The 12,873-nt window shown below is 39.6% G+C and overlaps 1 non-coding gene across 1 annotated transcript; it reads left to right on the plus strand.

The window, feature by feature from the left end:
* The first annotated feature begins 8,498 nt into the window (after positions 1–8,498).
* Positions 8,499–8,582, plus strand: TRNAL-CAA (transfer RNA leucine (anticodon CAA)). The gene has a single exon. It is a non-coding gene; the product is annotated as a tRNA-Leu (tRNA).
* Positions 8,583–12,873: the final 4,291 nt, after the last annotated feature.

A 12,873-nucleotide genomic window follows, 5' to 3' on the forward strand; every position in this document is an offset into this window, starting at 1 on the left:
TGACATAACTTCTAAATACCATGTTATTCCTCTCCTTCCAAATATGATAGACATAGGCATTTAGAAGCAAACGGCCCACTCTGGCAGCAAGAGAAAGCCCACCAAAGTGATTAATACACCACTATAGCTCCCCTTCCCAATCAGCAGCACATACTCTCTGAAATCCCATCTTAAGTAATAGTGATTCCCATATAATCTTTGTGACCGAACAACCAAAGAGTAAGTGGAAATCCGTTTCTTCATCACCCCCACAGAATACACATGTAGTATCTATAACCATACCCCAACTGGCCAAGAGCGATCTAGTTTTGAGGCGTCTTCGAAAAGCAAGCCACGTAATGAAGCAATGTTTGGGTATACCTCCCGGTGACCATATTAAGGAAGTCCAACTCAATCGAGTTCCTCTAGGTCGAATTGCTTCATACGTCTCTTTGAGAGTAAACTCTCCATTCTGGCTTGGCATCCAGACCACCTCATCTCTGAGGGTACTATCTACCACCACATCTCTTGCCTCGACCGCGATATTCCCTAAAATAGCTGTAGTACGAGTTGGGAAAACCCAACCTGACGGCCCAATAAACTAAGAGACCCGTGCATCTAAATGTAAGTGAGAATTATATATGTTCCCCTCTTTAAATGCATCATAGAGAAACCCGCGAGGATGCCACAAATCAGTCCAGAATTTGGTATCACGACCGTCCCCTAGAGAAGTACCAATAAGTCGCCGAGCCGTTGGCCTGCTGCCTAGAATCTTACGCCAACACCATGAACTAGTACTCGGAGCTGAAAGAGTCCAGAAGTGTTGATCTTTGATGAGATTACTTCTCACCCAATCAGCCCATAGGGTTGGCTTTTCACTAACCAAATCCCATATATGACGAAGATTTGACGCCTCGAAAAGCTTCTCGATATTGCGAAATCCAAGCCCTCCTTCGTCAGTTGGGTAACATAAGTTTTCCCAGCCAAATAGGAGCTTTCTTACGTCCCATATCAGCACCAGACCAAATGAACTTACTAAAGATGGAGTTGATGTCGTTCAAGACTCTTTTGGGAATAACAAACACCGCTGCCCAGTATAATAACATGTTGTTCAAAACCACCTTTATAAGCAGGACACGCCCTGCAAACGATAAAAAGCGACTCTTCCAAGATTGGATTCGTCCCTTGATTTTATCAATCAGCGGAATACAGTCACTATAGGAAAGACGATAAGATATAAGAGGCAATCCCAGGTATCGAATAGGCAGAGAACCAATACCAAATTCCAAGATGGTTGTAATATCACTTTGACCTTGAGCCGAAAGACCAGCGAAGAAAATAGTACTCTGAAGCACGTTTGCCTGCAATCCCGTCGCCCGATGAAAACCAGTTAACACACCTTTTAGAGATTGAGCCGATCTCGTGTCTCCTCGAAAGAAGACCATGAGGTCGTCTGCAAAACAAAGGTGAGTGACCTTCGGTACTAGACACTGAGGGTGTAGCAAAAACCGACCTACCCTTTCCTCTCGATCAATAAGAACCGCAAATACCTCCATCATTAAAACAAACAGATATGGAGATATCGGGCAACCTTGCCGTAAACCCCGTTTTCCATCAAAATAACCATGGGCTTCACTATTGACCAAAATAGAGAACTTAGACGTAGTAACACAAGCCCGTATCCATTCTATAAATATCCTTGGAAAATGGAACTTACCAAGGACTGAGAATAGTGAAGACCAACGGACTGTGTCATACGCCTTCTTAAGGTCAATCTTAACCGTACACCGAGCTTGACCAGTAGGTCGATGGTAATTCCGGACAATCTCATAGGCTAGCATGATATTGTCCTGGATAGTACGGCCCGAAATGAAAGCTGACTGGTTCGGACTAATCATCGAATAAATGACTCCTTTCAGACTTATAGTGAGTATCTTGGTAATGCATTTATACAACACATTACAACAAGATATCGGTCTGAAATCTGAAACTGAAGAAGCATTATCGATTTTAGGAATAAGGGTTACAAAAGTAGAGTTTACCTCTTTGAGTAGTTTTCCAGAGCTGAAGAAGTTCTGAATAGCCTCCACAAAGTCATCTCCCACGATCGACCAACACGCCTTAAAGATGTGAGAAGAAAACCCATCCGGCCCCGGCGAACGATCGACCAACACGCCTTAAAGAAGTGAGAAGAAGTTCTGAGTTTACCTTTAATAATGCAGGTTTAATAACTATGATTTCCACTTTCTGAAACTTTCAGGTATTTAGAGTTTATGTCAACACTTTAAGTGTTTGCAGTTTATGTCAACATTTTCAACCACTTGGGCGACCAAGTGTCGACTCCAGAATTATTGATCTGTGCTCTTAATAGGCTTTCTCAAATTCGAAAATTCGTGTGATTTTTTTTAATTTACCCCTGTCACTAATTAGTAATTGGGTTTACCTGCCTCACTAATTAATAATTGAGTTTACTAATGAGCTGGAATAGGAGAAGATGCAAAAAAGTGTAAAGAAATTGGTCATAACTCATAACTACATAAGAGAATCAACCAACACTTTCAATACCACCCTCAGTCGGACCACCAATGCCACCCTCCATATCCATAGTATCACAAATGCCACCAACTTAGGTCATGTTTTTTTGGACATGTTACTTTCTGGATAGGTCGTATAGGGGTAAATCATCACCTCTATAGCCAATTGAGAACCTGAGACACAAATAATTTATGAAAAAAAGACCACACATGAAACTAAAAACCAAATAAAGACCTAAACATGAAACTAGAAAATAAAGACGACTAAACAAAAATATATGGTGTTATTCTGTGTTGGTGGAGTTGCTCTAAGAGTTTGAATACAATATCTCCTCTTGAGTGGGTAAGAGCATGTTAAGTAAGAAATATTGTTTCGTTTTACGGCTATCCATTTACGTTGAAAAGATAAAATTAGTTGAAAACAAGAATTAGGAAGAAAGAAAATCCAAGAAGAATAATACCATTAGTCAAGTTATCATGAGATGATTGATTAGCTAATCGATAGAGCCAAAAAATAAATACTTAACCCAAACAACATTGTAAGAGGCAGTTTCTAAAATTGAAGAGGCGGTTTTGTGGATGCATATGGTCGGTGGATGCATCCAATTTGAGTTTCTAATTTATTGGCACCAAATTTAGAAACCAAAGTTTCTAAATTTCCAAGTTAAAGGTCGGCTTATAGTATTATAAAAGGGGGGTCTTGAGTCTTTGTAATACACACCAACACAAGCAACAACAACTCTTCTTTAGAGAGCTAGAGAGAGAGCAAGAGTGAGAGAAATTTTTCATAGTTTTTTGAGCGGTGTTAAATTTCTCGGTCGTCGAAGATTTAGTATAGAAGGTTATTACTATACGGTACCATCTTGGGACGAACTTGCGGATTGTGTTAGTCGTCTTCATCTATCCTTCAATAAAGATTTCTTGTTCGCCCGAGGACGTAGGCTTTAAAGCCGAACCTCGTTAAATTCTGTTCGCATATTTAGATTTTGGCTTAGCTTTTCGATTAATCTTCATAATCGGATCAATTTCTAGGATAGGTTCGATAGCTTCCGCGACTTTCAGTTCTAACAATTGGTACCAGAGCCTTGTTGAGATTGAACGAAGAGAAGATGGGATCGAGAAGTGGTACGGTCAAAGCAGGGAAATATGAGATAGAGAAGTTCAATGGGAAAAACGATTTTTCTTATTGGCGGATGCAGATGAAGAATCTGTTAATCTCGCAGAAATTACACAAGACGTTGACAGGAAAGAAATCAGGAGATATGTCAGATGAGGATTGGGAAGAGTTAGACCTCGAAGCACGGGCTACCATTATGTTGTGTCTTGAGAGGGACGTGGCGTTCCTAGTAGACGAAGAAACAACGGCGGCGGGTGTATGGTTAAAACTAGAAAGCAGTTTCATGACGAAAACTTTAACGAATCGGGTCTACTTAAAATCCAAATTATTCACATGTAGAATGGAAGAGGGTTCTTCTATTCAGGAATATGTGAATAGGTTTGACAGGATTATCTCAGATTTGAAGGATATTGATGTTAAGGTTGAGGATGAGGACCAAGCCCTCATATTGTTACTTTCATTACCTAAATCCTATGAGAACCTTGTTCAAACTTTGATGCTTGTTGGTGATAGTCTAACCATGGAAGAGACGAGAAATTCGCTATTAGCGGATGACCTTCGTAAGGTTGCTACTAGCAGTATGGCGTCGGGTGGAGTAGACAAAGAACAAGCACAAGGGTTGTTTGTAACGAGGGGGAGGAGTAATGAAAGGGGAAAGGGAAAGGGCGGGAAATCTAGATCCAAATCTAGAGGCTCTTTCAAGAAAACGTGCTTTAGTTGTGGTGAGCTTGGCCACTTTAAAGCGACTTGTCCAAAGAGAAAGTTGAAGCAAAAGAACGAATGCTACAAGGAGAAACAAGAGATGCAAGAGGCGGGATATGTGTCAGAAGAGGCGGACGAATGTTTCTCGGTGACAGAGGTGTCTGAGAAGATCTTCGATAAGTGGATGCTTGATTCAGGGGCGTCACACCATATGTGCCCAAATAGGGAGATGTTTACTACCTATAGGAGTATAGATGGTGGTACAGTTATACTGGGTGATGATAGTATATGTAAAACTGTGGGACTCGGAACAATACGGATCAAGATGCACGATGGAGTGGTGAGAACATTGACGGACGTAAGACACATACCCGATTTGCGGAAAAATCTAATTTCCCTTGGTGTGTTGGAGCGGAACGGCTGTAAGATAATTATAGAGAATGGCTCCATAAGAGTCGTTAAGGGTTCTTTGGTGGTAATGAGAGGTACTCGTTACGGTAATTTATACAAACTTTTGGGGACAACAATTACGGGAGATGTAGCAGTAGGAATCAGTGGAAGGGATCCAACGGCTAGTACGAGGCTTTGGCATATGCGCCTTGGGCATATGTCAGAAAAGGGTCTATCTTTGATGTGCGGGAAAGACTTGTTGAAGGACATGAAGAAGCCTTGCATGGAGTTTTGTGAGCATTGTGTGTTCGGGAAGGCACACAGGGTGACGTTCTCTACAAGCAAGCACAGGAGCAAAGAGGTGTTAGACTACGTACACACCGATGTCTGGGGACCGGCAAAGTTACCTTCCAAGGGTGGTTCCAGGTATTTTGTTACATTCGTTGATGATCATTCGAGATTTGTCTGGCTTTATTTTCTGAAGCATAAGAATGAGGTATTCAACACATTCCTGGTGTGGAAAGCAATGGTTGAGAACAAAACTGGTCGAAAGCTGAAGACGTTAAGGTCGGATAATGGGACCGAGTACACGGATGGGGCATTCAAGGAGTTTTGTAATCAGGAAGGCATTGTGAGGCACTGGACAGTAGTAAACACACCTCAGCAGAATGGAGTCGCAGAGAGATTGAACCGTACACTACTTGAGAAGGCTAGATGTATGCGCTCCAATTCGGGACTAGGCGTAGAATGGTGGGCAGAATCTGTTGCTACAGCTTGTTATATTGTGAACAGGTCTCCACATTCTTCTTTAGATGGCGGCATACCTTACGAGGTGTGGTCAGGTGAACATGCAGATTACGGGAGACTAAAGGTTTTCGGTTGTACGGCCTATTACCATGTTAAAGGTAACAAACTTGACAATAGAGCAAAGAAGGCAATTTTCTTAGGATATGCTACAGGAGTCAAGGGTTATCGGTTATGGTGTACGGAAGACAAGAAGTTTGTAATCAGTAGAGATGTGGTGTTTGATGAGTCATCTATTGTAGCTATGGCGAAAGCTACGGTGCCTAGTTGTGGTGATGTTGGGTCTACTAAAGCTCAAGTAGTGGAAGTAGAAGCCGAAGACCAACGGGTTTCTAGGAATCATGATCAGGTGGAGCATCAGGATAATACTCAGGATGAGAAAATTGATGAACCCGATCATGAGGAGGTTCAAGGGGAAGGTACACAAGTTTTACAACAACAACAGCAGGATGTTTCGGTACACACTAGGCCGAAACGGTTATATAAGCCGGTACAGAGGTTAGGGTCAGACAAAACTCTTAGGCATTATGGGCAGGCAAATCTTGTTGAATATGCACTCTCGGTGGAAGACGACGAGCCGGTCACCTTCAAACAAGCTATTACCGCGGAGGAAAGAGAGAGTTGGTTGGTTGCTATGCAAGAAGAGATGGAGTCTCTTCACAAGAACCAGACATGGGAGGTTGTCCCATTGCCCGAAGGTAAGTCTGTTATTGGTTGTAAATGGGTGTACAAGAAGAAAGAGGATTCTTCCAAAATCAAGGGTACAAGGTATAAGGCAAGACTAGTGGCCAAGGGTTATGCACAGAAAGAAGGGGTCGACTACAATGAGATTTTCTCACCGGTCGTGAAACATACTTCTATTCGGGTGCTATTGAGTATTGTTGCTCACAGGGATCTTGAGCTGGAACAACTCGATGTTAAAACCGCCTTCTTGCACGGAGATTTGGAAGAAGAAATTTATATGGCTCAACCAGAGGGATACAAGGTTGAGGGCAAAGAAAATCAAGTATGTCGTTTGAGTAAATCTCTTTACGGATTGAAACAATCCCCTCGCCAATGGTACAAACGATTTGATTTTTTCATGCTAAAGCATGGTTTTCGCAGAAGTGACTATGATTGTTGTGTATACATCAAGAAGCTTCGCGAAGGTGACTTTATTTATCTCCTTTTGTATGTGGATGACATGCTTATTGCTTCTCGAAGCATGGTGGAGATAAATAAGTTGAAATCTCAACTCAGTCAAGAGTTTGAGATGAAAGACATGGGCGCTGCAAAGAAGATACTGGGAATGGAGATTAAGAGAGAGCGGTCAAGTAAGAAACTGTACTTGAATCAGAAAGGTTACATCGAACGAGTAGTTTCTCGGTTCGGGATGCAGAATGCGAAGGCGGTGTCAACACCTTTGGCACCACACTTCAGGCTCTCGGGAAAACAATCTCCCACTACTACGGTGGAGAAGGATCATATGGATCGTGTACCGTATGCTAGTGCAGTTGGCAGTTTGATGTACGCTATGGTGTGTACTCGTCCGGATATTTCACAGGCGGTCAGTGTGGTTAGTAGGTTTATGGCAAACCCGGGAAAGACACATTGGGAAGCTGTGAAGTGGGTCTTGAGGTACTTGAAGGGTACTGTTGATACGGGTTTGTGCTTTGGTGGAGACACATGTCAGGTAAGCGGTTATGTTGACTCGGATTATGCTGGCGATCTAGATAGAAGACGATCTACTACTGGTTATGTATTTAAGGTACATGGTGCTCCAGTTAGTTGGCGATCGATGTTACAATCTACAGTTGCGTTATCTACTACGGAGGCCGAGTATATGGCTATGGCCGAGGGTGTGAAGGAAGCATTGTGGTTGTGGGGTCTTCTGGATGATCTAGGGATTAAGCAGGAGTGCGTAGAGGTATGGTGTGATAGTCAAAGTGCGATTCATTTGGCGAAGAATCAGGTTCATCATGCTCGTACTAAGCATATCGATGTCAGGTATCACTTTGTACGAGATGTCATAGAGGAAGGTGATGTTTCTCTCATGAAGGTACACACAGATGAGAATCCCGCGGACATGTTGACTAAAGTGGTGACGTGTAGCAAGTTTCAGCATTGTCTGGAATTGCTACAAATCGACTCGTGTTAAGTTGCCCGAAAGGGCGTAATGGCGACAAGGTAATCTTTATGTGAAGGGTTGGTAGAACTACGATAGGCTTGATCCTGTAAAAGGGTACGTAGGCAACCATGGTCATATGGTGCAGTCGGATGAAGTTACAAGAAGCAGATATATCTTACAAGGAGTATTCTGGTGTTCGTCCAAAATTTGAAGTATATCAAATTGTGTACGAGGTGGAGAATTGTAAGAGGCAGTTTCTAAAATTGAAGAGGCGGTTTTGTGGATGCATATGGTCGGTGGATGCATCCAATTTGAGTTTCTAATTGATTGGCACCAAATTTAGAAACCAAAGTTTCTAAATTTCCAAGTTAAAGGTCGGCTTATAGTATTATAAAAGGGGGGTCTTGAGTCTTTGTAATACACACCAACACAAGCAACAACAACTCTTCTTTAGAGAGCTAGAGAGAGAGCAAGAGTGAGAGAAATTTTTCATAGTTTTTTGAGCGGTGTTAAATTTCTCGGTCGTCGAAGATTTAGTATAGAAGGTTATTACTATACGGTACCATCTTGGGACGAACTTGCGGATTGTGTTAGTCGTCTTCATCTATCCTTCAATAAAGATTTCTTGTTCGCCCGAGGACGTAGGCTTTAAAGCCGAACCTCGTTAAATTCTGTTCGCATATTTAGATTTTGGCTTAGCTTTTCGATTAATCTTCATAATCGGATCAATTTCTAGGATAGGTTCGATAGCTTCCGCGACTTTCAGTTCTAACAAACATAAATACTTAACCCAAACAACACCATAATGACGAGAGCTTGTGTTACATCTGATATTAGACTTGAAACGTGATCATATCTCAAGAAAGTCAGGATGGCCGAGTGGTCTAAGGCGCCAGACTCAAGTTCTGGTCTTCGAGAGAGGGCGTGGGTTCAAATCCCACTTCTGACACTTCCATTTTTTACCCTATTATTCTGCTTATGAAGCACTTCACAAAAAAAAAGTTGTGTTCTCAGTCCAGAAAGTACACCTTTCATGCAGGTTTAGTCCAACTTTATGTGGAAATGATCTTTTAGTCCGGGTCCTGTTTGGTCTAAAAGTACACCATAATTTGTTTTTAGTCCACAAGGTATATTACATAGTATATTTTTTTTCTTATTACTCGTTCTTATAAACAATTTTATTTTTCAAAGTGTTCTCATCTTATTCTTAGTAGTTTTATTCATTTTTTAACCTACTGGTTTTGTCATTTGTCAGAGTTTTCTACTTACATTTTCCGAACATTGATTTCTTTAAACATACCTACGTTGACAACATTTTCACAATGCAAAAACATTTTAAATTATTTTAATACAAAAGTAAATGTAGGAAATTAACGTCTTTTCACTATTTTCACTGTTGTCAATTTTACAACATTAGTTTCACTTACAACATAATACAAAATGTTGTCAAAATAACCCAATTTTTGTCAATATTGTGCAAAATATATTGTCAGATAAAAATGCGAGAATGACGTGAAAATGAGGATACACATCGGAAATTACACAAAAAGTTTAAGTAATATTAAGATCTATTTGCATCATGGCCTTGGTTGGAAGCATAAATGGGTTGAGGGATCGCGGTGTAGATTGGAGAGAGTAGGTCTGACCGAGTGAAAGCATATGCTATACTATACGACGACCATGGCCATTTTCGTTGTTATCGATTATACAACATTAGTTTCACTTGCAACATAATACAAAATGTTGTTAAAATAACCCAATTTTGTCAATATTGTGCAAAATATTAAGATGTATTTGCATCCAGGATATTACTTTTTTTTTTTGATGAAGATCTAGGATATTACTTGTTTCAAGCTTTCCAAACCTATGTTTTGATTCAAACTTCTTCACTAAAAATTAGATAGATTTTTCAATTTTTTACCTCGCTCTTTTCCGTTCATCAAATTAATTGGGCCTCCCTAGTATTTCTCTAGTGTGATAGTTCTTCATCGACATCTTCTATTTCTTTTCATATTCTTTGTCTTCGGCTTCTCTCTTATTCTTTATCTTATGTTTGCCTCTCTTCTTGATCATCTACTTTTTCTTTCTCCTGGTTCAAATTTCTGGTGGATAAAAAATCAAAAAAAGGGGGCAAGGGGCGCCGATAGAATCTGACGTTGACTAAGATTGGCTATAGTGCAGATTAGGGGTGAGCAACGATCGGTTTTTTCCAGTTTTGGCTCGAACAAAAGTTGAATCAATAAGTGACGGTTTGACTAAATCGTCGGTCGAAGTCGAGCCGATCATTCGACCAACAGACATGGTTCAACTCAGTTTGGTTCGACTCGGTTGAGTTCGGTTGATCGGTTTAACCGAGCACAACTTAAAGAAAATGGTAAAAACTAATGTTACTCATTTCATTGCATATATCGAAAATAAAAATTAAGAATCCATCGTACTTTTCCACCATTACATATACCGAAAATAAAAATTAAAAATCCATCTTACTTTGCCACCATAACACAAAAAAGAAAGAAGTGCAAATGCAAAATCTAAAATTTGAAGTTAAAAATAGGTTGTGGTACATAGATAATCAGTGAAGACTTACCTCTAAAACCTTTCAATCAAGTTGAATAAGTTGTGGTTGATGAAGCCGACAACACCAACTAGGAAGGAGGACGGACAATAGACTTGGAAGGCTTGATAAGGATTTTCTAAAATTTTTTCTTTTTAGTTTAACACTTTCTAACTATACAATTATTGTAACTTTACACAATTATTGTTTCCTTTTTCTTAGGAGGACGGACAGTAGAGTTGGAAGACTTAATTAGGATTTTTCTAATTTTTTTCCCTTTTTAGTTTAACAATTTCTAAATTTACAATTGTTATTGACTTTACAAAATATAATTTCTTTTTTCCTTAAAATTTTGGTGGTTCGATTTGGGCGGTTTCTAGAAACCTAAACCGAGGTCAAACTAAACCGATTTGGATTGTTCAGTTTTTCGACTAAACCGAGTCGAACGGTGATCGGTTCGGCTCAACAACCGATCGATGCGGTTCGACTTGGTTTGGTTTGGGCGATTGGTTCGGTTTTTGCTCACCCCTATTGAAGATATTCTGGGGACTTTAGGCGCCTATAGCTTCCATCAGGTGACCACTTAGCTGGTTTTACCTTTGTTTGAGGCTCACCTATTGATGGGAGAGAAACTCTAGGAAATGTTATATACACTTACCATTCTACTTGTCACACTTCTATCTGATTTGACTCGAATAAAAAATACCTTAGATATGAGTGCATATAACAAAAAAGGTGAGTGCATTTAGCATTTCTTGAAACTCTATAGCGCCCACATCACGGGTAGAGGCGCCTATTTTTCACATAAAGCACCCACAAATTCTGTGTGTGAAGTTGCACTTAGTAGTAGTTGGGCGCCTATAGAAATTTCCATAAGAATGTAGAAGTAGCCCTTAAGTTTCTAATTAAGGGTGTTCTTTGTTTTCTCTTTAGTGTCTAAATCTGAGTTGGTTGTCGTTGAATCAGAACTAGCTGAATTGTTTTACAAGTTAGAACTTTTTTTTTTTCGGTCTAAATAATTCCCTCAATGTTTATTTTGACACTTGTACTCTAATAACAAGTAAATTGAATCTTTTAGTCCTCTTTATTTTCTCGTTCTTTTGCTCTTTATTTCTTCAAAACGAAAGTAGAATCCTTCACCTTCTTCTTGGTTGTCAACCTCGAGAGCCGATCTCCAACTTTCAGTTTGTAACTGCGAAGTTGTTTTCACATAGTAGCCAAAATGAACAGAAAATATTTGCAGAAAATTGAAGATGAAGAAAGGTAATTTATAAAAAAAATACCAACATGGACCTAATTCAAAACTTTCGATGGTTTAGCTTCGAAAGGTATGTTCTAAAAAATACAAAACTTTGATTTATACTAGGAACCTGATTGGAGTGGGTTATACAACAAGGAGACTCCTTATCCCACCACCGGCTGGCAATAATTGATCCAGCTTCGGTCGACCAACCTTTATTAAATGGAGACAAATAATGGTTGTTATTGTAAGTAGTAATATCCAACATCATAATCTCTTTCATTATTTCATTGCTTCATATCTGTTCGATCCATATATAAATCTATTTATCTTTCGTTCTTTCTTTCACACCCTCCCTCTCTTTCTTACTATGTCGACAAAGAAATTTGAAAGAGAGATATGAACAACGTAATATTTTTATAGAGAACTCTAAAACTAGCTGTTTCCCAACAGCTGATCAACCACATCCTGAATAGCAAACACCAGGTGCACTGGCAGTCGAGAAAGCACATATATGAAATCATAAATCTCAAAAGCTCGTCCGTTGGCATCAAATTCTCCTTCACGCCTAGACAAACCAACAAACAGGCTGATACGATTGCCAAATGGAGTAGAAAGAACAACCGTAGACGTATTTGGACTGATGTTTTAGAATTCCAGAGCATTGTTTAGCTCTTTCTGTTCCTCTCAAAAAAAAAAAAAAAAAAAAAAATTGATCAAGGGTTATGCTACGAGTGAAGGTTTTCTAAGGGAGCCAAGCCTGCCCACCAAATATTAACGGTCCGAGCAGATACTATCCATGCCGAGATTCGGATTGAACGTTTTCGTATCAGACTCGAGCGTTCCAGGTCGACTTTCAGGCTTCTCGTAGAACTGCCGCCCCTATGTGTGATGTAGGATCTCAGTTCTGCATATTTCTTTCCTTTATGATCTACGTGTACAACTTTTTTTTTTTTTTGAGAAATACCTGTACATTTTTCTTATATATTAAAAGAGGGTATATTTGTCTAACCGAACAAGTTTACCACCAAAGATTTTAAAACTTCAAAAATCCAAACGGCTATATTTGATAAATTTACGTGCCCATCCAAATTTGTGAACTCCCGCGAGTATTTTTAATCCTATTATATAGCACGACCCACAATAAAATGATGAGCCAGACCTTTCACCAATTAACACGTCATTATATTTTTCATTCTTTACGTTCATTGGTTCGATTTCGGATTTAGAGATTTGCGCCTTAAAATAAGATTCATCCCTCACTAAGCACTATCCAAATTACCAAAAATAACCTTAATAAGATGTAATATTACTAAAATAGCCTAAGGTCTCTCAATTACGGAATGGCCTTCAGAGAGTTGTTTGTGTGAAAATGGTTCGAGGGTAGTTACGAGAATTCGTAATTTATTGAAGTTTCTAAAAATTTGAGTAGATACTTATATTTAC

Source organism: Eschscholzia californica, unplaced genomic scaffold (genome assembly GCF_041429995.1).
Source record: "Eschscholzia californica isolate CP2 unplaced genomic scaffold, dmEscCali1.0.p SCAF_1, whole genome shotgun sequence".
NCBI lineage: Eukaryota > Viridiplantae > Streptophyta > Magnoliopsida > Ranunculales > Papaveraceae > Eschscholzia > Eschscholzia californica.